General features: G+C 48.5%; 1 protein-coding gene across 1 annotated transcript in view; it reads left to right on the top strand.

Annotated features, from left to right (window-relative positions):
- Zfhx3 (zinc finger homeobox 3) overlaps nucleotides 1-27,890 on the top strand; it is a 245,130-nt gene that overhangs the window by 51,346 nt on the left and 165,894 nt on the right.

The following is a 27,890-nucleotide window of genomic DNA, read 5'->3' as shown; positions in this document are numbered from 1 at the left end:
CTGCTGGGGGCATTATTAGTGGGTGGGGAGCGGGGTTTAAAAAGAGAAAGGCCAAAGGAAAAATGTGTGCAGTCTCTTCCGGTGGGTCCCCTCTGAGAGCCCTGCGTATGTGTCTGTGTCTAAGCCGTGTGTCGTGTGTGTCTCCGCCCTGGCTGGGACAGGCCCGGACTTCCCCAGTGTTCCTCATTCACATCAGGGGTAGGAGCCGTGCCTGGGAGGCAGGGACCTCTCCTGCTAATGTTCTCATAGTTTGTGTGCACCTTGGGAGCATTTCCTGAACTGCTGGTTGTGTGTCGAGGGGTACACTGGGCTTCTCTTGCTGCTGAGGTCACGACACAGCAGGGCAGATTGCTCTTCTGAACCAGAGCAGGGAGGGGTAACCCTAGTCCCCTTGATCACCTCAAGTAACACTTGACCGGCTGAGCCTGAGGTGGCCTGGGGTCTGACACTGTTCGCCCCGTGTGCCAAATGCACAGTCAGGAAGAGAACCTGGGTTCTGAGTTGGGGGAGTTTGGCTAGAGATGCTGAGGGGCCTAGCTGGGGAGCCTGAGGAGGGGAAGAAAGAGGTGGGGAGAGAATTTGGGGGTCTACTATTCGGGGTTTCTTGTCTGGAGCCGGGGAAGCCTCAGGCCTATGCATCAAACATGCTTCACCAAAGCTTTCCCGATCTTCCGCCCCTGGGTGCTGCTTACCACTTCCCCTCATATAACTTCACATTGGTGTAATTAACGTATAATTTGATACCTGGAAATTCATGTTGGGTGGAGCTGGAAAGGATTACTCAGCTTTTAGCAATTCCAGACTTGGGTTATAGAACTCGGTGTGCTACGCCCTGGTTCTCCAGTTACTAACCTGTTTTCCCTTCGCCTTTGCTCCTTAATTTCTTCAGTCCTGAAATGGTTATACAGTGTTTTCATCGTTTAGACACACAGCGGGTTGTTGTACACACGCCGATGACTGCCTGCTTGTCCAGTGGGGTTGGCCCCAGCTTTCTTCTCTCATGTGCTGTTGGGAATTGATGGCATCGTAGTTCTTTCCACTTCCTGTTTCTTAATCCAGGAAGTACCCCTGGCATTAATAAATGTAGTAAGTAATCAGTAGCAGAGAATAAAGAGGAAGAATGATGCTGATTTCACACTGTGAATTCCAGAGCATGCCGATGGTTATGTTTTGTTGGAGAAATTATTTATTACGTTGAGGCATATACTAACTTAATTTCCGTCCTACCTGTGCATGTGAAGATACGAAGGCTGGCCGAATGAACACCAACCCACTGCTGAGAATGAGCTTGCATCATTGGGAAGCCAGCAGGATATCTTGAAAATAAATCCAGACAGCCACATGTCTTCAGAGCTGTCGGGGTGACAGACATGCACGGGGTCAATGCAGAAAGAACTGGAGTGGGCAGTGGCTTCCTACCAGCATGCTCTGTCGTCCAGTGAGTGCGCCCACTTCTGCTGGCCATGGGGAAGGTGGGAGCAAAGGTAGCTCTGGGCCTGGCTGCTTGTCTCTGTCCTGCATCATGCTTGCAAGCCCATTCGGGGTTTCAGAACTTGACTTTGGAAAGCTTCTAAATTTGTTCCTAGCAGGTTGATTTATTTTGTTGAGGTCAGATTAGAGCTAATGGCCCTAATGGTTTACAATGATCCTAAATGGTTCTTAGCACTTAGGCAGGCTCAGATGGCCATTGTGGGCGGGTTTCCAAGTGTGGACCACATGATTCATAGATATTTGTTATTTGTTTATATATACTTATATATATTACACATATAAATATATATGAAACATATATTATTATTTTTATATATATTATACATGTAAATATAACATATATATACATATAACATATGTAAATAACAAATACATATATTTATTGTTGAAGTTAGTGTTAAGAGTCCAGGTAATATGCACAAGCAAGGTTAAAAGGTAACAACTGAAATAGTATTAGTCTTGTTTTGGTATCAAGTCCAGGGAGTCATTTGTCAACATGGATCTCACGGTCATGGTCATATGTGAATGAGTGAGAGTCCTGCCTGGAGTTTGGCAGGTGGTGGCCGCCCTTTGCCCTTTCCCTTGGGAGTGTGCTGTTCCTGAAATGTAGCCGTAGAGAAGCCTTCCATTTCCTGCAGCCATTCATTCCTGGGTGCCAAACAGTTCCTGTAGAGCAGGCACCCGAGTTAAACCGATCCCTGATGCACCCTTGCATCCGTGCCCGGTACCTGTGAGTTCACAGCCAGGTCTTTGGCAGAGAGATTACACACTGCGTAAAACTGGCTCCGTGTTTCTGATTTCTGTATGATTGGGAGTAGGTGAGGCAGAGCCAGGTGCCTACAAAGGAGTGCGTGTCTGTGCTTGTCTCCAAAATTAAACGGTGCATGTGTATGCACAAGCTCCCTCTGTGGGTTGAGGCCTTCCGGGGCTTCTGGGAGCAGCCAGAAGGCCGTGGCTGCTCTGGGGGTTGGAGCCCAGGGAGGCGTCCTTGGTAGTACCCTCTCTGTATTTTAATGGGGGAGATGCAGCGGCAGAGGTAACACAGAAGATGCCACCTCCCTGTCCTTTAGCTTAAGCCAGTCATCTACCCCAAACTCATTTCCCTCAGTTGCAGAAGTGATGGTACAGGCCATATCTAGGCAAATTGCCTTCTGGATTAAAATCTGTTGGCTGCTGTAGATCAAGCCAAAAGTTATTGAGTGTTGAGTGAGGGCAGACGGGCCTGTCTTCCAAATGCTAGTGGAATGGCTGTTGGGTTCTTCTAGTCCGTGTGAGTTCCCTTTTTATTATCTTCTATGCTATGAAACACTGCCCTTTGACTGAGGTTCGTGGGGCCAAGGCTGTCATGCTTCACCTCAGGACGTCATAGTTTCCCACTGAGCAGTGTGATGGCTGCTGTGCTACCCGTGAGACACCTGCTGTTGAGAAATGAGTCCCCATTCCATTTGGTCAGGACAGCGTGGGTTCTCCCGCTCTCCATCTCTAACTGAGGGCTAGGAACGGGTCAGGGCCCACCAAGCTTCAGCCCCGGGGGGTGATAGAACTCACCCAGGTCACCGCTGGCATGTGTTGCCAACCATGCGTTCTCCAGCCTGTGCTGGATGCTCGTCAGTGAGTCCACAGCCACCAAGTTCTCCAGAGAAGTTTTAATTACCAACCAAGGTGATGTGGTTTCTTCAATGTGTTGTTACAAATGGATGTCAGGCCGAGGAGCCCCGGGGTAGCCTCCTCTATCAATCAAAGCTGGCAGTTATCACAGGGTGGGCTCCGAGCAGGAGCTGTGCGCGCTGCCGAGTGCCTGATGGCTGCGCTTGTCTTCCCTAGGGTGAGGGTTTAGCTTAGTTCCTTAGGCTTCTGAGGGAGGTGCGCTGCCCAGGCCTACTGCAGTGGCTTTTCGTAATAGCCTCAGGAGTGAGGCCTGCATTTGGGTAGGGAGTAGGAGTTTGAGGGATTGGCTCAAATGAAAGACCTTGAAATGGCAAATCTTTATTAGTTTTGTAAACAGCTTTAGGAAGCGCTAGGAGCATCTTGCAGGGACCCTGCAATTATCATAATAAACAGTTTTATCATCTTCTTGGCAATCAATATTGTGGCTTATGCTGCTTTAGTATCTCAGTGGTATTGATTACCTTAACAACTGTGCTGCGGTCAGCTTCCATTAACCCTTACTCTGCCAGCACAGCCTGTGCCTTCCACTGTTGGAAAGACTGCTCTGCAAGTGCCGGAATTTGACAGCTGGTCAGTGAGGCAAACACAGCTTTTATCTCAAAGTGCCTGGGAGAGGGAAGGGTTTTTAAACAGCGGATCTGGAGGCTAATGCAGCTTCGTAAAGGCATTGTGTGTGCGTGTGCATGCCTGTGCGTGTGTCCACCAGAGACTAAGTTATGACATTGGGGTTCCAGTTAGTGACTCAGAAATCTGAATGTTGAGAGGGGAAATTCTGGTCACCCCTACCAATCATTCCAACGTTCCTTTCACCTTTCCTGCAGGACAGATGACTGTGTGTGGAATTCAGTCGAGGCCCGAGGCAGTGTGCAGCAGGCATCCCCGGCCCTCCTCTTGGGCTCATTTTCTCATCCACCTTTTACTTTCCGAGAGAAACCACTTATCTGAGAACATTGCTTGAAGCGTTCAGGTTCCCCTGGACCAATGAGCATCTGAGGTGAAACAGTCTATCAGCAGAAGACAGAGTGCTGGAGGTGGATTCTGGTGCCGAGGGAGATTGTATCACCTTCACTGGCCGTCCTGTCTCTGGTCTGGTTAATGTTTACAGTCTCCTTCCCGCCTGCTGGAATGAAGGTGACCAGGGCGGTTTTCCCTAGTTCACTGCCCCCCCCACCCCCCTGCCACCAAGCCAGGGGCAGGACTTGTCATGGAGGGGCTTAATGATATGAAATGACAGTCATTTGGGAAAAGACTTTGCGGGGGTTGGGGGGAGTCATGATGGTGGAATTCTCTGTGCGTGTGTATACGTGAGGGTGCAGCCACATATGCACATAAGTGTGAAGGGGTGGGGGTGGGTGTGGGTGTGGGTGTGGGTGTGTGCGCACATGTGTATTTGTGAGTACATGCGTGTGTGTTGGCTTTTCCCGGATGCTTTTCTCTTTTTAATTGCTCTGTCTTGTTTTACGGGAGAGAGATGGGTTATGTGTGCATAGGCCTCTCTGTCTGCATGGAACTGGGAACCCTGGGACTTGGGGTTCCACTATGGCAGCAGAGGGTTCCCTAAGAAAACCAGCCATATTGGGATGATGTTGACAATGGAAATGAACCGTTTTCTCAGGTTTCATGTAGTTGTATGCATTTTGATTGGGTCACGATGCACCTCTACTGGATTTATACATTTGCATTGGTACATATCATGTATATTTATGTTCATAGATACTAACATGCATATTAATATATATATATACACATTTACTGATGGGTATATACACAAATGGTAATGTAGTGTGTATGAATATGGTGGGAGGAGTTCCATTGAGTCTATGGATGAGCCTGTGTAGCATAGCAAACCTTAACTCCTTTGGCCCACTGAAGACTGTGACAGGGTTCCTCAACAGTGCACACCCCACAACACACGTGCTGTGCGACTTGATGGACATTGACCTGTCATATCTCTGGCGTGAATTTTTAAAGTTTTGGGAGCACAGGTTTCTTGGCCGATCCGGAGGCGACAAGGCAGGATTGGATGAGGGTAGAGGTGAATTGGGCGACCTGTCAATTTTCTTGCTCCCGTCCCTGGCTTTCTCTTTCTTGAGGCTCCTCAGTGGGATCCCAGAGAGCGGACTGGCTGGTGTGTCTTACGATGACGGTCAAAGGGTTGGGCTTGGAGAAGTGCAAGCCAGTGTTGATCAGGGTGTTGCCATTGGAAGGTATTTCTTCTGCCAATAGGGCTCAAGCCCTAGATAGCCAAAAGTCTGTGCATTAAGGGTCAGCCTCCATGTGATACAGAAATCTGTACGCTGTGACTGGCACGGCCAGGGTCATAGTGGTGGGACTCCGCTGTGGCATCTGGTCACAGGTCTGCCCTGCAGGGTCTTCTGGAACCAAGCTCAGGCCATAGCAGTGAGGAGGCAGATCCAAGCAAGTGTGAGAAGGGCCTCTAGGAGCAAGGATAGGATCAGCCTTCTGTTGAGGGATGGAGAGTTGTATGGGCCATGGCATAAACAGGCCTTCCCTTGGGCTCCTGCCCTGTGAGGTCATCTCCTGTAAGTGGGGATATCTAGGGTTCTTGGTCACCCTCTTCTGCCCCCCATCTTTCTTCCCAGGATTCCTTGGACTCACGAATGAGAAAGTGTTATTTTGAATACCAGTGTTCTTCCTGCAAATGTCACACAGGCTTATATGGCTATTGTTGGCTGTTGGGTTATTGGCTGATAGGACTAAAGTTCTCAGGCTCCCCCCTAACAGCTGTCAGTTTTGAAGAAGCTACACATGCCCATAGAATAGGTCATGTTCCTGAAGGGAGTGAGCCGGTTTTGTTTGGTTTGATAGAGATACGTGTTCTTTGGGCTGTGGTATGGTTACACCATGACCTTTTATGCTACCCTTTGGCTCTAATCTTAGCCCTTCAAGCAAAGCAGCTCCTGTAGGTCTGGCCTTATTCACGAGGAGCTTTGAGGTGTCCATAGCTTATTTCTTCATTCTGTAGATGGGATGAGCAGTGGTCAGATTGCCTCTGGCCGTGGGGCTGCCTGTTGGGTAGGGATGTCCGGGAAGGAGGGACTGCCGCTTTCACTGTCCTCCAGGTTCTCTTCGTTCCTTCTCACCTTCCTTCCTTCTTTCGGAGACAGGGTCTTACTTTGTAGCTCTGGCTGGCCTTGAACTCAGAGATCTACCTGCCTCTACCTCTCCAGTATGGGATTCAAGGTGTATACCACCATGTGTGAGAGTTTTGCATGTATTATGCATGTGTGTACCATGAGCATATATTGTGCCTGCCAAGGCCAGAAGAGGGCATCAGATTCCCTAAAACTGGAGTTATGGACAGTTGTGGGCTGGCATGTACAAGCTGGGAACTGAACCCTTATCCTAGAACTGGAGTTACGGACAGTTGTGGGCTGTCAGGTACATGCTGGGAACTGAACCCTTGTCCTCTACAAAAGCAGCAGGTGCTCTTAACCATTGAGCTATCTCTCTAGTCCTGATACCCTCCCCCCTTCTTTTGAATAGAACCTTACACATTCTTGGCTGGCCTTGAACTCACTGTATCATGAAGCATGACCTGGAATGCCTGATCCTCTTGCTTCTGCTTCTGTAGTCTTGAGATTGCAGGCGTGCATCACTGTACCTGGCTGAGAGTCAGTCCAACTCAGGGACCCAGGTACGCAAGGCAAAGTGCTTTAGCGACTGAGCTGCCTTCTCAGCCCATCACCCAGGTGCCTTACCAGCCTGCTCTTTGTATAAACCTACAACTTAGTATCCTCCTCTCAGGGTTCTTGTGTATGTGGGAAGACTCACTGCTTAGCATTAGAGGTTCAGTATCCTTTATTCAAAAGGCCAGAGACCAGAATTGTTTTGGGTATTGTGATATTTACATAAACATCATGAGATACCTTGGAGATAAGACCCAAATTAAAAAAAAAAATTATTTGTTGTCCATGTACTCCTTATGTATCTTAGAGGTAATTATGTATAGCTTAATAATTTTGTATCCGGGTATAGAAATTTCCCTCTGTGGGGTTGCATTCAAGAAGCTTCAGATTTTGGATTTTTGAATTGGGGAGACTCACGCTGTATTTACACCAGTGCCTGTTGGTTGTCATCTGTGGAATATCTCTGTCCTTGATACACTCATACCTTTCTACGTTGGGACAATGATGGGACATCGCCCTCTGTCCTTGGGGAGGCTGGTGCTACCTGTGGCTGCACGATTGTGTAGGTGCTGTTGTTAAAGCCCGCTGCAGAGATAGTTCCCAGAGCCCCACAGCATGATGGGGACCACGCTGGAGCTGGAGGGAGGGGCTGCTGATGGAATTTGGGGTTGTGTGTGGGGGCTGCATGTGACCAGAAGCACACTTACCGTCAGGCCATCCAACTGCGGGTGGACGCGATGGAAGCTGCCCGGTTCATCTCCGTCCGGTGTGCAAAGCTGTCAGGTGACTGAGCTGGGCGTGGTGGCGCACGCCTGCAGTCCCAGCACTCGGAGGTTGGGGGGAAGGCAGAGGCGGTGCACACGCACTCTGCTACTGAACTACAACTAGTCTTGTTTGCTTCCCACTGCTGTCATCAACACCGCGACCACAAGCAGCGTGGGGCGGAAAGGGCTGACTTGGCTTACAAGTCGTGTCAGAGGAACGCTGCTCATTGGCTTGCTCTCCATGGCATTCACGGTTTGCTCTGATATACACAACTTAGGACCTCACCTGCCCAGGGGTGGCACCATGCACAGGGTTGGGGATGTATCACCCATTAATCAAGAATGTGCCCCCCATATGTGTGGCACGCCTGCAGCGGAAGCAGCGGCTGTCTCTGACTCCGTTGCCTGCCTGTGGATCCCTTCCCCCTAACTGGGCTACCTTGTCTAGCTCAGTAGAGAAGGGCGCCCCTAGGCCTGCTACAACTTGGTGTACCCAGTCTGGTTGGTGCTCATAGGAGGCCTCCCATTTTCTGGGGAGAGGGGGAAGAGGGGCCAGGGAGATGCCATTGGGATGTAAAGTAGATAAATGACTTAGTTAAAACAAAACAAAACCTAAAATAAATAAATAAATAAATACATAAAAAACAAAAGATTAAAAAAAATTTTCAAAACTAAAACTTATATTTTTTTGTTTAAAAGAAAAAAAAGAAGAATGTGCCCCACAGAGTTGCCTACGGGCCCGGTCGGTCTGATGGAGGCTTTTTCATAGTTGAAAGCTCCTTCCCAGGTGACACTGGTTTCTGTCAAGTTGACAAAAGCTCAACTAGCACAACTGTCTTCTCGGCCAAATACATGTTTAATTTGAAAATTAGATTTGTTGACTCGGTGCGTGAGTGGATGTTTTTCCTGTATGCGTGTGTATGCTCCACGTGTGTGAGATGTGCTGTAGAGGTCAGAAAGGGTCATTGGAGCTACAGGTGGTTATGAACCAATGTGGGTGCTGGGAATCGAACCTGGGTCCTGTGGAAGAGCAACAAGTACTGAACCTTCTCTCCAGCCCCTCCCTTTCCCTTTTTTTTTTAACCATCAAGAGTGGAGACTTCTACCTACCTTGTCCTTGGACACTTTTTTTTTCTTGGTGGGGAGGGGTGTGGTAACCAGCCTTGGACTCCAGGCTGTAAATCAAGGCTTGTGTGAGCGAGCTTGGCCGGCTGACATTTTGTACCAGGCTCGTTTCTGCTCGCTGAGGACAGTGACAGGCACAGAGCCTGAGATGTGATAAATTGTCCTTTCCTTTATTCTTCTGACATCAGCACTGCGTTTGAGTAATTTCCACAGAGGGAGGTGGGCAGATGGTGGGTTTTGAACGTGAGCTTTAGATATAACTGGAGCTAACGGGGGTTTCATAGACAGAAAGTTCTTAAAGGAAGGGGAACCTTCATTGCTTCGGAAGAGGCTCTGGCTTGCCTTGAACAGGCCAACTCAAGGCTGTAGCTTGGTTCTGGTGGCATTGCGATTTCAGGAGATGTGTCTGATAATGTATCTAAGGGAAATACATTGTATAAAAATAGAACAAAAGAGTGAACTTTTCTGTAACTTACGCCTGGACTCAGCAATTAACTTTTCTCTGGATTCACATAATTTTCTTTTGTTCTTTTTTGAAATATTTTGAAGCCAATCTAAAAGTGTCATAATGCTTTATCATTTTCAATATAAATGCTATCATTGTTCCTGAGCAAAGCTGACCTACCTTCCTACCTGCCTTTCTGTACTAGGAATTGAACCCAATATTTTTTGCATGCTAGACTTGTGTCCTCCCATTGAACTACACCCTAGCTGTTGACACATCCTTAGCCACCCCCTCCGCTTTCCTCCTTACAGCTGAGGACTGAACACAGGGCCTCAAACATGCTGGGTGAATGCTAGACACTGAGATACAGCCCAGCTCTCTTCACCTTATCTAATACCAAATTGTGACTTAGACTTGTCTGATAGCCTTCAGCTTGGCTTTTTTTGTTTGTTTTTATTGTTTGAGATAGAGTTTCTCTGTATAGCTCTGGCTGTCCTATGACTCAACTTGTAGACCAGGCTGGCCTTGCATTCACAGATATCCACCTGCCTCTGACTCCCTAGTGCTGGGGTTAAAGGTGTGCACCCCCAGGCTGGACCCCAACATGGCTTCATAAGGAGCTGGTTGGGTACCATTGTTATTCACATGGAGTCTACATAGTGGACTTTGTTCTTTGTTTCTTAGGTCTCTCCTAAGAGCAGTTTGTTTTGTTTTTTTGTTTGTTTGTTTGTTTTTTCCTGCCTTTTACCCCCAGCTTCCATTTGAGCATCCTTCTAGCCCTCCAACCTGGAGATTTTGAAGAGGAATGGGCAGCCATGTCCGTATGTGTGTGAGAGAGAGAGACCACTGTTAGCATGCTAGGAGAAGCCCAGGCCCTCTCCTCTTCTTCTCTCTACCACTGACCAGCTGTCTGACCTTTGGCAAACCACCAACACCCCGTGGGGTCATTATTCTTGTCTATCAAAGGCAGGAGTGAAGCTGGAAGGCTTCACACTCAGGCACTCTCATTATTGCCTCCCTAAAGAGCTCCACAAGGCACATCACAGACACTTCTTGCTCACATGCTCATCCTACTTTTGGCAGTTGAGAGGTAGGTCATCCAGACCAATTGCCTTGCTCCTTCTCTCATGGATACTGTGAATGATGAGCCTCCAGCTGAGTGTGCTTTCTGTGTTGACTGAAGGACATGCTAGGGAGCCAAATCCATGAATGCGGTTTAACTTTCAGTCTTATCTAAACTTCTCTACTTCTTCTTTTTCTTGTTCTCCTTTTGCTTTGGTTTTGATTTATCTTATGACGGCCTATTGTTTATTCTTGTAAGCGGCACCAGTAAGTATCTGTTGACTGACTATACTTATCCTCAGCGTAGCCTGTAAGCTCACTAAGGTCCGGACTCTGACTTAACGGAGTCTCTTGAGCCATTGATGGGCTGGGGTTGTAGCTCGATGGTAGAATGCTTGTCTAGTAACATGCAGGGCCCTGGGTTTGACACCTAGTAAGGGAAGGAAAAACAACCAAGCCTTAAGCTGTGCCTGGGTAATCAGTAGGTGCTCATCCTATTGCCATCAGTCACCTTGATGGTGGTTTTGATGCAGTATTCCTTTTGTAACTATGGCCCACCTCTTCTCTGGTTCATCCTTCATGAGACATGGCGGCCTGTGGTGGTCTGAGGAGCCACCTGGGTGGTAGGTCTTTTGTGGAACTTGCCGTTTCAAATAGCTCTCACTGTCCTTTCTCTAGGCCTTTGGCGAGTGAAATAGTATTTGCTGGACAAACAGTTGGAGGGGATTTTAACTGCTAAAACAGTAGCCATTCCATACATTCCGCAGAGAAGGTCACCTGTGGTTCCAGTCTGGGACACAGGAGTGCCAGTGTTGGGGATGGTGGAGGTGGGTAAATCAGAATCTGTTATCTTCCACCTCTGGACATAAAGAGGCCGGTCCGTCAGATGAGCTCTGTCCTCCTCCAGGTCCCCTGTGTGAGCTCCTGTGCATGCTCAGTCCTCTTCTGCTGCTCAGGAGAGCTGACTTGGTGCTCTGGAAGGCCCTGGTATCAACGGGCTCTCTTCCACCTCCGCTGCCTCCGTTCTCAGGAGACCAAGACAAGAACAGTGCCTGGCACTCAGTAGGCACTCAATAAATGGTAGGTGCCCAGAGAATCATCTCTGGGAGTGTTCATGACAGACCCTGTCAGGTCTTGTCAGGACTTCCTTCCTCCTTTGTTGACACTTGGAAAGGGATCCCTAGATCTTGGGCTTTGTGAAGCTGTGAGATCGGCATTAAAAAAAAAAAAAAAAAAAAAAAAAAAGGATCCCATTCTGGGTTGCTGGAAGTGTTCTGAGTCATGGGGAAAAGTTTTCATTTTAAGTGCCTGTTAATTCAAGAAGTCCCATTGGTGTGCCCCTCACCCCATCCTAGCTGGCAGCAGCGTGTCATTTGTCCTTTCATGGTCAGCCTGAGCAGAGTGTTTCCGATCTGCCGCTCTGGGTGGACTCGGTCCAGTGGAAGGCAAGACCTCCCGGTGGGGGTGGGGTGGGGTCCTGGGTGTGGCTAGAAACTCGAGGCTCGAGGCTCGTGAGTTTTCTTCTAATGGAATTTCCCATCACTTACTGCCCTGCTGATTTCTGATCAATGAAAATGAAATTGCATCACCTCCTCAGAGGCTCCACCTAGGCCCTGCTGCTTCCAGCTGTGTCAGTTCCGGTAAAGTAATCTCATCAGGCGTGCGAGAGGGTAATAGGAAATAAAAATAAAAACCCACAATTAGCAAGAGGCCTTGCCGCTGAGTAACACTTACCATCCCAGAGGCAGAGAGGGCTGGGAAGTGGAAGGCTCAGAAAAGGGTCCCTGGGGGTGGGGGCGGGGGCGGGGGAGGAAAGGGAAGAAAAAGGAAAAGAAGATTCCCAGTGCTTTCCTTTCTTCCTCCTTCCTGGCTTCACCCACCGCGTAGGTAGTTTGAATCCGTGTCAGAACTTCTGCTGCTTGGCTTCTGGGGTCTGCAAAGTTATCATGTGATGAGCCTGTCTTGAGTCTCCTGCAAACAGCACTAAGTAAATCTCAGGACCCCGGAAATCCTAGCTTTTCTTGCTCACTTGTGTGCTGAGGCCCCTGTCGCCCCCGACCCCAGCTCTGTGCTAGGGATCCTGATGGACCAAGGTGGGACAGTTTGGAACCATGGCTGGTGGAGAGAGGTGGCTCATGTCTATTCTTGATTACTCCGTATAACTCCAAGCACATGTGTGTTAAGAGCATGAGATGCTGTGAAAGGACGTGTCGTTCCATGAAAGCTGGGCCAGGCTACCTCTTGGTAGAGTGCAGGGGCTGTGTGTCACCCCAGTTGGTAAGACTTGGGGAGGTTGTCCACTGTGTCCAGAATATTCTACCGCTTATGTCTGTGAGGGCCGTAAAGTCACAAGACCCAGCCTGAGGAGGAGCCAGGGCCTGAGGAACCAGGATGGGAATACAAAGGGCAAATGAGGATATAGAAAACCTGTTGGGTTACCTTAGGGGAGCCAGCAGAAATGCAACTGTATCCTCCGGTCAGCCTGACTTATCAGAGACAGAAGAAATGCTTGTGCGTAGCCACGCCACGGGGGCTGGCAGTTTCGTGTAGGTATATGTAAGATAACAGTCTTTATTCTGGGTGGGGGCGGGGGGAGAGCCTGTTGAGAAATGGTCTCAAGCGTTTGAGGGTGAGAACTTCCGAGGAGTCGAGCTAAAGTGTCCGGCGTCACAGGGTTGAGGGCAGCCGCTCAACCTGCCATACCATATGCCGTAAATAACTCCGATTTTTTAAGCCCAGCGGACTTCAGGCCACGGTTGCCACATCTGGGTTCATACACAGGGCAGTTCTGACATCAGAGCCGGAAGGCCCTGGGAGGGAGGAGCGCTGGGCATGCTGTACGGTGAAGCCTAGCAGCTGCAGCCGTCTGATGACCTCGTCCACCAGCACAGGCTCACACTCTAGGTGGAGAGCCAGCCAGCGGGAGCCTGCATCAATAGTGGGATGCCATATATGCTGTAGGTACTCAATAAGTATTCCTTAGGAGTGAATGAAAATCATTAGAGGGGCCTGTGCTGTTTTAGATCAGTATTATGCTAAGTAGCTTCGAACTAAAGGCCAATAGGGCTAGAACCTCAGGATTCTCTGTGCGGCTGAAGCCCAAGAAATTAGACCCGTTAGCCAGGCAGGTTTCATTTCATCCAGCCTTGTGGTGGTTGAATGTGGAGGTCTTTTGGAACGATAGAGTTTCTGAAGTTTTCCCTCCTGGTCCCTTCCAAGATCTGACGGGCTTGTAGAACATCCTGGTGCAGGGATCAGAGGTCCAGAGGTGAAAGGATGGCAGGGGCAGCTCCCAAAGGAAGCTGATGCCTTCCATCACCCAGCACATGGCTTTCGTGTGTGCATGTTTGCAGAAATATGTTTCTCCTCTGCCATGCCATGCTGGACACTTAGGATGCCATCTTGATCTACATTGATCACACTTGATGACTCGAACTGGCAATTTCCCCCACGGGACTAGGCCTAACCAGGGTGTTCAGGAAGCCATTAAGGAAAACTATGTAACCACACACATTCCCAAACTCAATTGTTGGTTCTTAGCAGTGCTGGGATAAGAGACTTTCAAACATAATTAATCCAAGTACTATTTAGAGTGGCCTTGGTGATTCTTCATAGCAGCTTCTTGGCCCTAAGGCAGCGCCAGAAACAGCACGAGGAAACGGACCGCCTGGGCCATGTCTGCTGGCTCTGTGTTAATGTTACCTGTAGTTGCTCGCTTTCCTTGGGGCCTTCCCAGTGGAGTAAGGAGAAAAATCCCTGTGTTTTCCCAGTTACCAAGTTGGCTCTTTGAAGTAGCCAATGAGGGAGAGGTCTCGGTATGGTTTTCTCATCTGAAAGGAATAGTGTAAGCATTGGGTTTTGGAACCAGCCTGTGGGATGGGGAAGAGGCAGAGCATTGGCCTCCAGGTTGCCTTTGTTAGCCGGTGGCCATGTATGCCTTTCCTTGCTCTTGGTGTGTTTGTGTGTGTGTGTGTGTGTGTGTGTGTGTGTGTGTTCATCTTTGGAATCTGGAAATCTCCCACTCACGATGAAGAAAAGCAGCCTGGGCCCACTTCCACCTGTCTTGCAGTCCTCAGGGCCTGGCAGTGGTACTTGCAGCTCTTCCACTTGGCAGTAAAGAAGAAAGTTGAAAATAGAAGTAACTCCATCACCCAAAGTGGATTTGAAGTGTCTCATCTCATCCATTGGCGAAATGAGTCATTTAGCAGAGAATCCTGTGATGTGAGCTTTGTCACTGCTGTGCTCTCTGAACAGGAAGTCAAGGGAATTTTCATACACACCGTCGGAAAGGGCCCGTGAAGGTCCCCATTGGAGCCATTGAAAGAACTGGCATGGCTGTGTGTGCGTGCGCATGTACACTTGCACATGGCTTCATGTGTGTTACCCTGCTAACGAGTCTTCAAAGCGTAGCCTTCGTTTTGTTATAGTGCCAGTTTCTGAGCCTTGTGCCTAAGCTACCAAGGTGAGCACTCTATGTGGTCTTCCCTCACCGAGAAGGGAAACAGGCTTCCATTTTCAGAGTCATTTGGAGGTGGTTGCTGGGAGGGTGCAGGGCGGGGAGGGGTTAGGGGTAGGAAAGACGACTTTCCTTTACCTAGGCCCACCTCTCCTGCTACCCTTCTCTGGCTTTCCCATTACCCATGACAACTGGCCAGCTGAGTTACTGGTGGGGACATATTTTCCCTTCCAGGAGAGTTGAATGGGTCTCTTAGATACTGGACATAGCTGCCACAGGACCAGAGAAAAGCCTCTGGTGGCAAGTTGTTTGTATCTCACAAATCAGACGTACATCAAAGAAAGGTGAAGGGCTGGCCTCTAGCTGCAGCCCTGACCTGCAAATGTAACAGAGGCCCTGCCCAAGGTCCATTCTGACATTCGCACAGCCTTGAACTTGATCACGTCCTTCTGCTGTCCGAGAGGATTTTTCTTACGATGAAGAGAAGGTCCCGGTGGTTCAGGGACTCGTGTGAGCTTCTCCTTCTGTTTTGCTAGTGAACTTGGCTTTGATAGCCTGTTCTGCCACAGGCCACTCTCCTACTGGCTGTACCTGATAATCCTTTCCCCTCAACAATTGCACTTAGGGATTTGCTTCATTTCTTAGATTTCTGTTCCTATCAGAACTGCCCTTTAATAACTTTAGAATGAGAAAGAATCAATCTAGCACCAAAAACTACAAAATATTGAGATAAGCAGAGAGGTCTTTTGTGAATTATTATTATTAGATTGGATCTTTTGTGAATATGTGTGTGTGTGTATATGTGTGTGTGTGTGTGTGTGTGTGTGTGTATGAGATGGATATGTTCTCATTATGTTTTTTAAGATCATACTAGGTCAGTGGTTCTCAACCTTCCTAATGCTGCCACCTTTTAATACAGTCCCTCATGTGGTGATAAAAAATATTCCATTGCTACTTCATAACTGTAATTTTGCTACTGTTATTAATCGTCATATGAATATCTGATATGCAGGGTATCTGCTAGGTGACCCCTTGCACAGGTTGAGGAGCGCTGCATTAGATACACACAGTATACTGTGTATTCATCGTATACTTCATGTGTGGTGTACTAGGGGATTAGCAAAGACACAGCTGATCTTTGCAGCCTCCAGTCCAGTTGTAGAGGTAAAGGCAGCCAAGACGAGGCAGCAGAGATAATTTTAGTGAAGAACAGAATGATGAGGAGAAAGGAGAGAGCTTTCTGTTGGCCCCAGGAAAACTTGATCATGTCTCAGGTCCAGATAAATCTTGAGGAAAGCTTGGAGCTGGAGGCACAGATAAGAAGGCCTAAGACTAGACAGTTGAGGCAGGGCCTTCCTTGGGAGGAAGCACCCCAGCTGATTTAGTAACATATCGGTCCCTGCATAGCTGGGGGTGTTTGTTTCATTTTGTGATTTCAGCTCCCTGAGGTCAGGAGTAGTAACCTGGAAACGTTAAATAGAAAATTACACAAATAAACAAATAAAAAAAAAGTTTCACATTGTGTGCTGGTCCAACCAGTGTGGCAAACTCTCCTTCCGTCTTGGTCCATTCAGCTGGAGTCACTCGCCATCACTCTGTGTAGCAGATCTATGCTGTATGCACTGCCCACTTGGTCATCACTCACTAGTCTTCTCAGCCACTTGATTTTCGTGATGTGGGGGTGCCTTTTAACAGTGGCCGTGAGGTTTAAGAATGAATACTAATGCTGGCAACTCAGACATGTGCCAGAGAAGCCCCAAGGTGCTCCCCTTAAGGGAAAAGGCTTGAGTTCATCGGGAAGGAAAAGAAGATCTGTGTGCTGTGGGTGAAAACAAACTTCCTCTCAGGAAATGTAGGAAGAAAGAAAGTCCCACAGTTCTGCAGTAACTGCAAGCTCATCTTTTGACTGCAAGAGTTATCCCTGCCATGATGGAGTTTCATTAAGATGGAAAACCATCTTACCTAAATTCGGTACTGTTCTCAGTTTGAGATGTCCTGTTGCAGGAGCTTGGAACTGATGTAATAATTGCTGTAACGAGATGGTAGACGCGAGACTGTGTAAAGCCATTGCGGAGAGAGTTTAAGATTGGGTAGTTTGGCCATTGGTTCTTGGGACAGGAAAGCATAAACTGGTTTTCCTGTTTTCTGCAGTCGAAGACGGTACCAAAAGTTCCTTCCAGAGAGGCTGGGGCAGACGGCGAGGGGCAGCTGTTTTTGGATGTGTTCTACCAGGCCAGGTTGTGAGTGATGGAAAGCCAGCCACTTAGAGACAGCTTGTGGTCTGCTGAAAGTCTGAGACTGTGTATTGAAGCCATAAGTCCGGAATGGACTTTTTGGGAGTCAACTCCTAAGTTCAGTAATTGAAACCACAGAAGTAGTTAAGGTAGTTGATGTACAGAGATAAGAGCAGAGAGCCAAGGGGCAAGAGCACCACGGTGCTTAAATACAGCAGGAGAGCCACGAGGAGGGATTTCTGCGGGTTGCAACCATAGTGAATTTTTATTGAAAAGCATACATCCCCAAGAGCTTAGGAATGGGAGGAGGGCAGGTGATAAGGAGCTCAGACAGGGAGGAGAGCCAGGAAAATATATCAGGGAAGTGAAGAGAAATGATTTAAAGGTGGTGGGCAGTTCTCAATGCAGGGGAGATGGCAGAAGATGGACATAAGAGAATAAGAGCCATCGACCAAGGTGGGTCTGGCATACGCCACCTTGGAGGGAGGTGGAATCCTGAGGACAGAGGTGTCCCCTTGCTCACTGGAAGGGGTGCTTGGCCCTCGCCAGCAGAGCACCTGATTTTTTTTTAGGGGGCCTGGGTGGGGCCTGGCACCTTTGCAATTTCATTGAGTCCCACGGTTGGTTCTGTTAGACAACAGTCTAATGAAGTAGCCCTCTGCAGTCTCTTAGAGGAGGAGGAACTCACCAGAGTCCAGGCAGGCGGCGTCTGAGGAAGTGAAAACAGTGGGCAGCATCCACTGTTAAGTGTTGTGATCCAAAGGACGGGCAAGAGTGGTGCCCGAGGGTTGGGCTGTGAGTAGGTGGGACTCTAGTCTAGCCGTCTGGTGGGAGGGATCGCCAGGAGAGTCCCGCAAAACCCTTGGATTAATCACTGGTGCAAAGGACAACAGTCCCTGTTGTAGAAATAGCATGCCCTCCACACATAGCTGCAGGTGGCGTCAGTCAGTCTTACCAGAAAAGGAGGTAGGTTAAAACACAGATTCTTCCCTGTCGTGGCATCATCATCATCATCATCATCATCATCATCTCTCTCTCTCTCTCTCTCTCTCTCTCTCTCTCTCTCTCTCTCAAGCGACATCCCTGTTGATGGTGTAGCAAAAGTGATGCTCAGGACCATCGCTAGTGGAGCTTGGGAGAACTTTCTTGGAATACAGGCTGGCATACGCCAGAGTCTGGAATGTTCTTGTCTTTAGAGCCAGCAGTTTTCCTTCCTAGAAATGCATGCTAAGGAAATAGAGCCAGAACACTATGGACAAGAGCTAGGCTCATAGAGTAAGAAGAGGCTACTGTGGCTCCAGAGGCTGGCTTAGGCCACCCTACTGCTTGTACTCAGACTTACAAGCCTCTCTGTCCTCGTCTGCAAAATGGGTTCTTGCAGGGATGTCATGAACTGATGTAGTCAGCAAAGGTGCTCAGGACCACACTTAGTCCCACTGTCCAGTCCAGCAGGTACACTCACATTTGTGGACTTGTCTTCCTTACACACACAGAAATTCATGGGCATTTATTGCAGACTGGACAATGAAACCTTGGGAATTAAGTGTCTATTTGAATGTAATAACATCTGGTAAAATTACGTCGCATCTGTAGGCGCAGCATCTCTGGGGCTGTTGGTGCTAACTTAGGAAGAACATTTGATGTCATGGGAAAACTGCATGCTAAATTGAGTTAAGAGAAACCCTTCCCCTTATAAGGAGCAGGGCATCTGAGGTTGATAAAGAAAGCGTGTAACTATAGATACCCAGAGAGAGGAGCCTGGGAAACTGCCTGTCTCTCTGTGTTCTCAAGTCCTCTGGCTGGTGGAATTGGAAACGATTTTTACTTGAGCTTGAGGCTCTCTTTGTGGATATCTTATTCTTTATACATACATATGTACATACATACATGCATACTACGTACATGCATATGTGCATATATGTAATGAACTATTTTAGTCTGGAGACGTTATTTAAAATAAAATTGACATTTAAGAGCTGCCAGATTGAAACTCTAATGGGCCAGATGGTCTTTTAGACATCATCCCCTTGCTTGCACTCTGCAGCCCCAGTGGCAAGAAGGAAGAAACCAGGAGTGGGGTCTTTTGGGGAGGACCTGGGAAGAGACAGAAAAGTCATAGATACCACCAAAGGAAGCATTGAAGTGTTGATTTCAAGTTTGTCTGGGGGGTAGGGAATGAACTGGAAATATGCCCAGGGATAGGGAAAGTTGGGGGTCCTGTGGCTGTGCCCCTCCTGGGTGGGAGGGGTGGCTGATGCAGCCAGGAGATGAAGCTGCTCTGGTTGGCGAAAAGAAGGGTGGCTTCAGTTCATGTAGGTAGAGTGTGTGTGTTCATTGCTCTGTGGGGATTAAATCCATATCAGGAGTCCATGCAGGCTAGTGGTGGTCCCAAGGATACCCACTTGGGGAGGGTTTCACATGATTAGAGACAAGTAAACAATAATTTTTTTTTTTTTTTTTTTTTTTAAACATAGAAGCTCTCCCCCTCTTTTTTGTCATTTCCTACTGATGAAGTTCTCTGGAGAATCAGCACAGACCTGACACTGAGCTCTCTCCATCCCAGATCTCATGACTACCCTGGCGCCCGCCCACCCCAGACCCCACAGTAACTAGAATATCTTGGTGGCTGTGTGTTCCCTGCAGAATGGACTGAGCCAGCGCTTTTCACTTCCTGGTTGACTTATGTTCATGCTGCAAATAGCACAGGTTTGCTTTTTGGCAGACATGAAGCTCAGGGCTATCTAGACCGTATTCTGGGCCTTCTGGACAGTAGACATCCATGCTTCCTGAAGGGTCTGTGCAAGCATGTGTCACCTACTTGCAGAAGCCTTCTTCCTTGGGAAATTGTTGCTAAGCCCACGGAGTCTCACCTGTTCACAGTCCAAGCACCTACTGACTTACATGCATCAGTAGACAGGTGCTATTATCGTATGAAGCAGAGTGGAACTGTCCGCTTCTTTACCAGGTTCCAAGCCAAACAGATCTGGACATCAATTCTTCGCCCCTTGGATGAGACTTCTGGCGTTTTATTTTATGATTTGCTTTTGGTTTTTGTTACGTGTGTGTGTGTCTGTGTGTGGGTATGTGCCGTGAGCATGTGCCTGAAGGAGGCCAGAGGCATCAAATCCCTGGAGCTGGAATTATAGGCAGCTGTGAGCTGTCCAGTGTTGGGACTGTGATCAGCATGTGCTCTAACTGCGCCATCCCAGGACCTCCTGTGTGTGTGTGTGTGTGTGTCTGTTTGCCTCTGTCTCTGTCTCTGTCTCTGTGGTTACTGTGTTTACTCATGGTTTTTTCATTTTACTCTTTCCGTCTGTACTTGAAGGTGCTAACACTGTAAGCTACTGGAATCCCTTGATGGAATTAATTTTTTTAATTTTTTTTTTAACTAATGTAGCCAAAAGTTGTCATCTATCATGTTTATTTTGAGTAGTGTTATGTGAAATTCTACCTTAGTTCAAATGGCCTATTGATTTGTCCTATCCAACCAGAGGATTCTACCCAGAAGCCTCAGTGGCGGGAAGGGAAGACTGTCCTGTTCTGTTCTTCCCAGACCTTCTTGCCTGGCTTTGCAGTCTCTGCCCTTTCATGCAACTGTGCAAAGAGGGAATTTCCCATAAAGACGGGGACCTGTCACACGTCTGGGTGGATGGACGTGCATGCACACTCTCGGGGAGTTTTGTTCTCGATAGTTCTGTTTCCTTTTGACGTGATTTCAGGGACAAAAGATGGGTCAGAGGTTAAGAGCACTGGCTATTCTTCCAAAGGTCCTGAGTTCAATTCCCAGCAACCACATGGTGGCTCATAACCATCTATAATGAGGTCTGGTGCCTTCTTCTGGCATGCAGGCAAGATATTGTATAAATGATAAATAAATAAATCTTTAAAAAAAAAAAAACCAGAACAAAGAATTCCCATCCTTGTGCTGGAGCGGTGGCTCGGTAGTTAAGAACAGCCACTGCTCTCCTGGAGGATCTTGGTATGATTCCCAGCACCCACATGGTAGCTCACAACCGTGTGTCACTCCCGTTCTGGGGACCCGGCACCCTCTCATAGACCCATATTCACGCAAAACAGCAATGCACATAGAAAAAAATTTAAAAATCATTAAAAAGTCCCTATCTTCGCTTGTAGTCGTTTTGTCTACATCATATATGCATGTTATGAGTCATGTGCACATATATACCACATACACGCTCACACATGTTTTCATTAAGGCTTTTTTTTTTAATGGTAAGGAAGGGTTTTACTAAGTGGCCCACACTGGGCTGAGACTCACCTTCTACAGCTCTCTTGCCTCGGCCTCTTCAGTGCTGGGATTAGGGGTGTGTTCTCAGTACCATCGTAGCTCCTGATGCTGTTTGAGCATTGAGGCACTATGCCCTCCGACCTCATGTGTCCAAGCATGTCTTCTGACAGACTTTACATTGAGAAAGCCTACCAGGCACAGGCCTCCATTAACCCAGCCCCAGGCCACATCCAGATTTCGCCAGTTGTCTCTCCCGGGTCCTTCACAGGAAAAGGAAACCACAGAGACGGTCTTGTCCCCTTAATCTGAAACACTTTTTCAGTGTGTCCTTCCGTTACGCACTGATGTTTCCAAAGAGTGTGGGACCTGGAGACTCCCCTCAGTCTGAGTTCCTCTGATGTTGCCTGTTGAGTAGATTCAGGCTGGACTTTGTTTTTGGCTGGGAGCCAATGTAGTGTTCTTCTCGGCGAATCCTACCAGGAGTCACATTATGTCCGTCTGTCTGTCTCAGGGCTGGTCACTTGATTAAGCTGATAGTCTGCCAGGCCTCTCTGCTGTAAGGGTGCTGTTTCCTTTCTGCAATAAAAGCCTGGGAGGGCAACTCAGATGATCAAAACTCTCTTCCTTTCACATGAAGGTCCACAGTTTTATCTCCCGGTGGATTATTATTAGGGTGATGGTTACCATAGGCTGATTTCTGAACTTGATTGTTTGGTTTGTTTCGGTTTTTGGTGTGTGTACTTATTCCTTAGGTTGCTACCCTCTGGAGGAACTCTGCCCTCACGCTTGTTTGGTTTACTTTACGTGGAGCTGTGAGTGCTTGTTCACTTTCTGCATCAGGTGCCAGGCCTGCGCTCTCATTTTCTTGTTCCAGTCACCCCAGGTGTGCTTAACAGGCGCCCCTCCAGCTCACTCCTGCCTCCACTGAGGCGTCAGCTCTAGTGAAAGATGCTCTGAGCTCATCTTGCACTCTTCAGCCTAAGAACTGGCCACTTCTCTAGTGGCCGCTCCGGTTCCGTCGGCCGGGCATCTCTTAAACTGTACAGGGGGTGAGCGGAGATGTGTTCACGGGTCATCCTCCGTCCTCTCAACCTGTTACCATTTCTTTCACAAATTTCACCCATCATTTTATTAACCAGCTGTCTCGGTTGATACAGAGGTGAGTCACGTGGGGCCTGATCTCATGTGCGCACAGCTGAGAGCGGATGAGTCACAGCATTGACCTGAATTGCTGCCTTTGAGCATATGCGCACTTACCGTCACACTTACCTTGCTACAGCTTTGCCTTGTCACTTAGGGTCTCATGTTCCAGCTGGTCCAAGTCAGACCCCCAAAACCCTCATTCTACCATTGTAGTACTTTTAGTTTTTTTCTGTTAACTTTCTGTATCTTGCGTGGTCACCTGTATCTTCTTGCTGTCATTCCCCAAGTTGTTGATTTAGATGAGGGTTATAGAGACCAGCCAGCACCAGGTGGCCGGTTGGTGGATGCCCCGGCCTCTGTGTTGACATGACGTGAAGGCATCCACCAGCTATGTTGACATGACATGACATCCACCAGCTATGGGGTCGTGAAGACCTTATCACCTGAGAGATCTCGTCCTTGAAATGGAAAACCTCAGGATACCTTGTCAGGTACTCTTCACTGAGTTTCTCAGGTCACCCAGTCCACGTTTGGTTTATCTGATGTGTGTGTCCTCACCGGCTGATTACTGAGGATTGCCGCCCTGTCTCCTGGGAGGTTTTCCTCACTCAGCACCAGCCTGAACCCCACTTAAACCTAGGGAATATTGGCAACATAGAATCACGGGACATTCTTTCAACTTTGATACCACTTCATCCCAAAAATGATGTGCGCACACGCCTCATGCTTTCCCGTTTCTCGTCTGTATGTGACTTCGGAGGTCATTGTACTCCACAGGCCAGGCTTATTTGTGGACCCCTCCACAGGCGAACAGAAGCGTTCCCTAGCAACTGACATACAGTACGTTCACTGTAAATAATGGACGAGTGAGTGACTACAGTTTTAGGCCTGTAGCTTACACATTTTTTTCCCTAGGATTATGACTCTTTCAGATTTCAAATTCATTATTGCGTGTATACGATGTAGGTGGGTATGTGAATGCAGGCATATGCGTGACACTAGGTTGGCATGACATGGTGTACATGTAGAGGTCAAAAGATGACTTTCAGGGGCTGGTTTTGTCCTTCTGCCTTTGGTTCTGGGGAGTGAACAGCAAGCACTTTTACCCACTGAGCCATCCCTGGCCCCCTCCGCTCCTCTATTTTATTTTTATTTTAGTTTATTTTATATGTATATGAGTGCAGTTGCCCAAGGAAGCCAGAGGTGCCAGATCCCTTGCAACTGGACTCCCAGGCAATTGTGAGCTGCCTGTTGGGGGTACTGTGAACCCATCTTGGGTCTTAGATCCTATATAAGAGCAGTGAGCCTTCTTAGCCGCTCTGGGCCACCTCTTCAGTCTGCTATGCCTCTTCCTTCTAAAAAAATCAAATCAAAACAAAACAAAAAGAAGAAGAAGAAGAAGAAGAAGAAGAAGAAGAAGAAGAAGAAGAAGAAGAAGAAGAAGAAGAAGAAGAAAAGAATAGAAAACAGAATATTGGACCTGCCTTTCATGACTTCCTGTGGCTCTGCTGCCCACCTCGTCTCTGGCAGCTATCTCAGGCTGTGCAAACGAAAAGGGCCGCTTTGACTTCTGTCTGGATTGAATGGGCATGAGCAGTCCCTGATCTTGGAACAGTCTCTGGGCACACAGAGGTCCAATGCGAATGTTGGCTGTCAGGATGCTTCAGCATCAGTCTGTTGACAACAGACACCAAAGGAAAATGTCCACAGAGCGTGTAAGAACAGAGATCCCACAGCAGCCCCCTGGCTTTGTCATTCAGGCTGCCCAGGCAGGAGCAGCCTCAGTTTTACATCTCTGAAATGGGTATAAGACTAGTACCCACCCTAGTGTGGCTGCTATTATGCCTGTAGGCATTGCCCGGGCGCCTAACCCAGTAAGTGACAGTTCTCGATATGAAGGTTTTAAAAAGCTTGGGAAACATAGGCACAAGGGAGGAAATGACATCATCCATAACCCCACCTTCTCCACACTTAGCATCCTAAACATTTTGATAGAAACATGATGACAGCCGTGCGCGTACCAACGCGTGCTTCATTCCCTTTGCAGCTGATCAGCTTCCAATGCTTGTAAATGGTTTCTGTAGCATTATTGGCCTTATAACATGTTGAATTTCGTGAACATGTAATTTATTTAGTCTCTTTTTTTTTTTTTGCCCGATCCTTTCCATCTCTTTTTTTCCTGTCATAAATCTATTTATGAACAATTTCATATGTCCACACATCTCCTGGGTTGTTTTCTTGGAATAAATTCCTAGAATGGAGAAACTGCTGAGTCAAAACATGTTGGCAGCGCGTGCTGTGCATTCATTTCCTGGGTCCCTGGAGAAGGCGGTCCTTACGTTTCTCCCCGGGGCAGGACAAGAAATCCCTGGAGGACCAGGCATCCTTGCCTGCTGGCTGACATCTCCAGTGATGCCCTGTGGGTTATCCACAGAGGCAACAGTTTCTCTTGCTATCTCTATTCTCTTTGTTTTTCTTTCTTTCCCCTTTGTTTCCTTTCTTGGTTTTCTGCCAAACAGCCCCTTGTGAAAGGACCGCCTAATTAACCCCGTGCTAATTAACAATTTAAAATTACACAGTGTGACTGTTCATGTTTAATTCTCTGGGAGCTGAAGCATCAGCGGGAGCCCCCTCCCCTTCCTCAGAACTACACACCCCTACCCAGAACTACCAGAGAGGCTGCATTTTTATCCAGCATCCCCCCAGCCCCCAGTCTTTATTGAATAAGATGGAACTCTCAGACCCTTTTAGTTTATAGAAGGAGATAGTTGCCAAGATGAGAGTTGCAAACTTGGTAACATTTTATCCTTCTAAAGCAGTCTTTTCAAGAGGTTGATATTTCCAAAACTGCAGTGGGCTTTAGTACAGGGGACAGAGACGGGTGACCCCCTTTATTGTTGGGGGGTTCTTAAGGTGTTGGAGCTCTTCTGCTCAGATTCCTTCTCAATTGGCAGATTTAAAGGCTAAGTAGAGTGAGGGGGTGAGCAACAGTGTGTGTGTGTGTGTGTGTGTGTGTGTGTGTGTGTGTGTGTGTGCGCGCGCATGCAGTGCTCTCACATGCTTGCTGGGTCACTCCCGTGTCTCCCCTCAAATTCTGTCATTGGAAACACGTGCTTTATAAAATCTTCCCGAATTCTTAAATAAATATCGCTGAGTGCGATACTGCGGTCATTTAAAGGAAGCCTGGGGGAGTGGCCAGGGGAAGAAGAATTGGCCTGCAGGAAGGGTTGAGAGTTCCGGGTGAGCCAGTCTGGAGTGCCTGTGGGATGGGGTCAGGGCCTGAGGGGTGGGCCAGGGGCCTGAGGAGAGGTTCGAGAACGCTGACTGGCAGGGCTTCCCGTGAAAGTGTGGGGACCCACTTGGTTCCCGGGCCGCCCTCTGTAACTGAAGAGCATTGATTTTACGGGAAACCATGTTTACAGACAGAGTGCTGATCGACCTGTCGAGTTGACTTCTGCCTCCTTAAGTAAGAACTACCTTTTTCTTATTGACTGACTGATAAACAGAGCAAGCACGCTGGGTGGGAGAGTAGCGGATGCCCCGAGGCCCATGAGCTGCCAGACTGGGCAGGGTGAACATCGCTTCACGTCAGCACGCCCTCCCTTTGCCTGTCCATTCCTCATTCCAGCATCTGCTGGGGACTGAGGCAGAGGGCGAATGTGTCCATCCTGTGTACTCCCTCCCCGCCCTCCCCTTACCTGGCAATATGGGGACCAAAGCACAGATAAGCAAACAGTGCCTCAAGCTTTAAGTCAAGTTTCCAGGGATGATGGGAACATGCCGATTCCGTTCTGGGCGGGTTGTGAACCAGGAGCCTGTGTTTCTCAGGACAGTGAGACTAGCCCAGGAATCACACCTCTTATCTGTCACAAGGCTGTCGAAGGTTCCGCTTGTGGTCAGCGTGTATGGAGGAGAAGCTCCAAAGAAGTCTGCCTGGGTCTGGAAAGCAGGTTCTCTCTCCCACCTGTATCTTTATGTCCTGTGGATGAATCCCCTGACCCAGTGTCACCAGCTGGCTGCCTTTCCGAAGTAGTCACCTGCTTGGGAGTAGCAAACAAGTTAGGGGATGTTTTGTTTTGCTTTTGTTTTATTTTGCTTTTAAAGTCCCGGCCCCTTAGCTGGCCAGTTCATGGAGGAGGAGGAGGAAGAAGAGAGCTAGCTGGACAAGCAAAGCCCACCAATTAATTGGTAAACGCTAGCAGGTTTCTCTGGCCCGGCCCAGGCTGGAGAGGAGATTGGCTTTGCTGTCGATAAACAACTCCCCGGTGCCGCATCAAAGCCGCTCTCCTTTATCAATCGTGGCCTCCCCTCTCCCGCATGTTCCTGTAACTTACCAAGCATTTATGACATTGATTTTACAATCGGGCTGTTAACCCTCCCGCCCCTTCAGACCTGCCAACCTTTTGGGCTTGAACTGTCAATCAGGTGTCATGCAGCCAATCAGGAACACCCTTAGAAGAGCCTCCCCCAGATTCTCACCTACATCCCAACTAAGCCTTATGGGAAGCCCTGCTTCCTTTGCCATTGGGGTTGGCTTGGCGTGGGGATGGTGGTCTGCTTCAGAGGAACACGTCTTTTCTAAGGCACACAGAACTTCACCATCACAGAGGCTGAGCCTGTCAGTGGGCAGCTGTGTGGATGCATCTTCAACCAATCCTGGCACCTTCTTTGAAAAAGTGATTTCTTCTGAGGCTTTTGTAAGCCTGCCTTCTCCATCTTTTCCCGAGGGGGAGCTGTTGGCTCACTATGCAGTCAGGCCTGGAGAAATACAGAAAGAGTAAGACAGGGTTGGCAGGAGATGGAGGGAGATGAAAGCCAGCTTGCTGCTCATGAATTGAGCTGGACGGTGGAGAGCAGGGGACAGATGGCCTGGGGTGTGCCGGTGAAGGACTCCGAGAGGTGCTGAGCCACCTGTAGGAGACCTGCAAGCAAGGCGATTACCGCCCCTACAGTGACGCTGCAGGAACCACGGCAGCCTGCCATCTACCTTCCCCAGGGACGTGAGCCCTCGGAGGGCCAGTTCAGCTCAGTAGCGCTTGGAACCGGAAAAGCCTCAGGGCCGAAGGACAGCTGCTGGGGTAGCAACCGAGAGCTACGAGGCAGGTGTGGAAGTGGGGCTGGTTAAGCCCAGCTGCCGCCTCTGCCTTTGCTAAGACCCTGGCTAGGGAGAAAAGCCACCACGTGCATGGCACATGGCTCACGGGGGTCCCCGCAGATGGGATGGGACAAGATATTGCTCCCCGAGGGGGCATCGTCATATTGAAAGTCTGGCCAGTTTTTATCCATGGTACCTTCATATTTTCATTGTAAAGTCCACCGAGTTCCAGACAAGGACAGACACTTTGCTGGTTTGGGTGGAGCAGATGGGCATTTGGGACACTTGTCTTCTTTTCAGTTCCATGGTCTCTGTCTAGATTTACCCTGTAAGGTTTACAATAAACCTGTAAGGTTTACTGCCTAGGAAATGGGACTTCCGATGTTTCTGAGACCTGAAGGGGAGGGGTGTGGCCACTGGCCCCCTTGGGCCCTTTTCTGGATATTCCTAAGCTTTCGCCTTTGCCCTCTGAACCTTGTAGACCTTTGAACTTACCAAACTTGTCACA

This window comes from Meriones unguiculatus, chromosome 10 (assembly GCF_030254825.1).
Source record: "Meriones unguiculatus strain TT.TT164.6M chromosome 10, Bangor_MerUng_6.1, whole genome shotgun sequence".
NCBI lineage: Eukaryota > Metazoa > Chordata > Mammalia > Rodentia > Muridae > Meriones > Meriones unguiculatus.
Note: the sequence above shows the minus strand (reverse complement) of the source record. Positions and strands in the feature narration are given on the sequence as shown.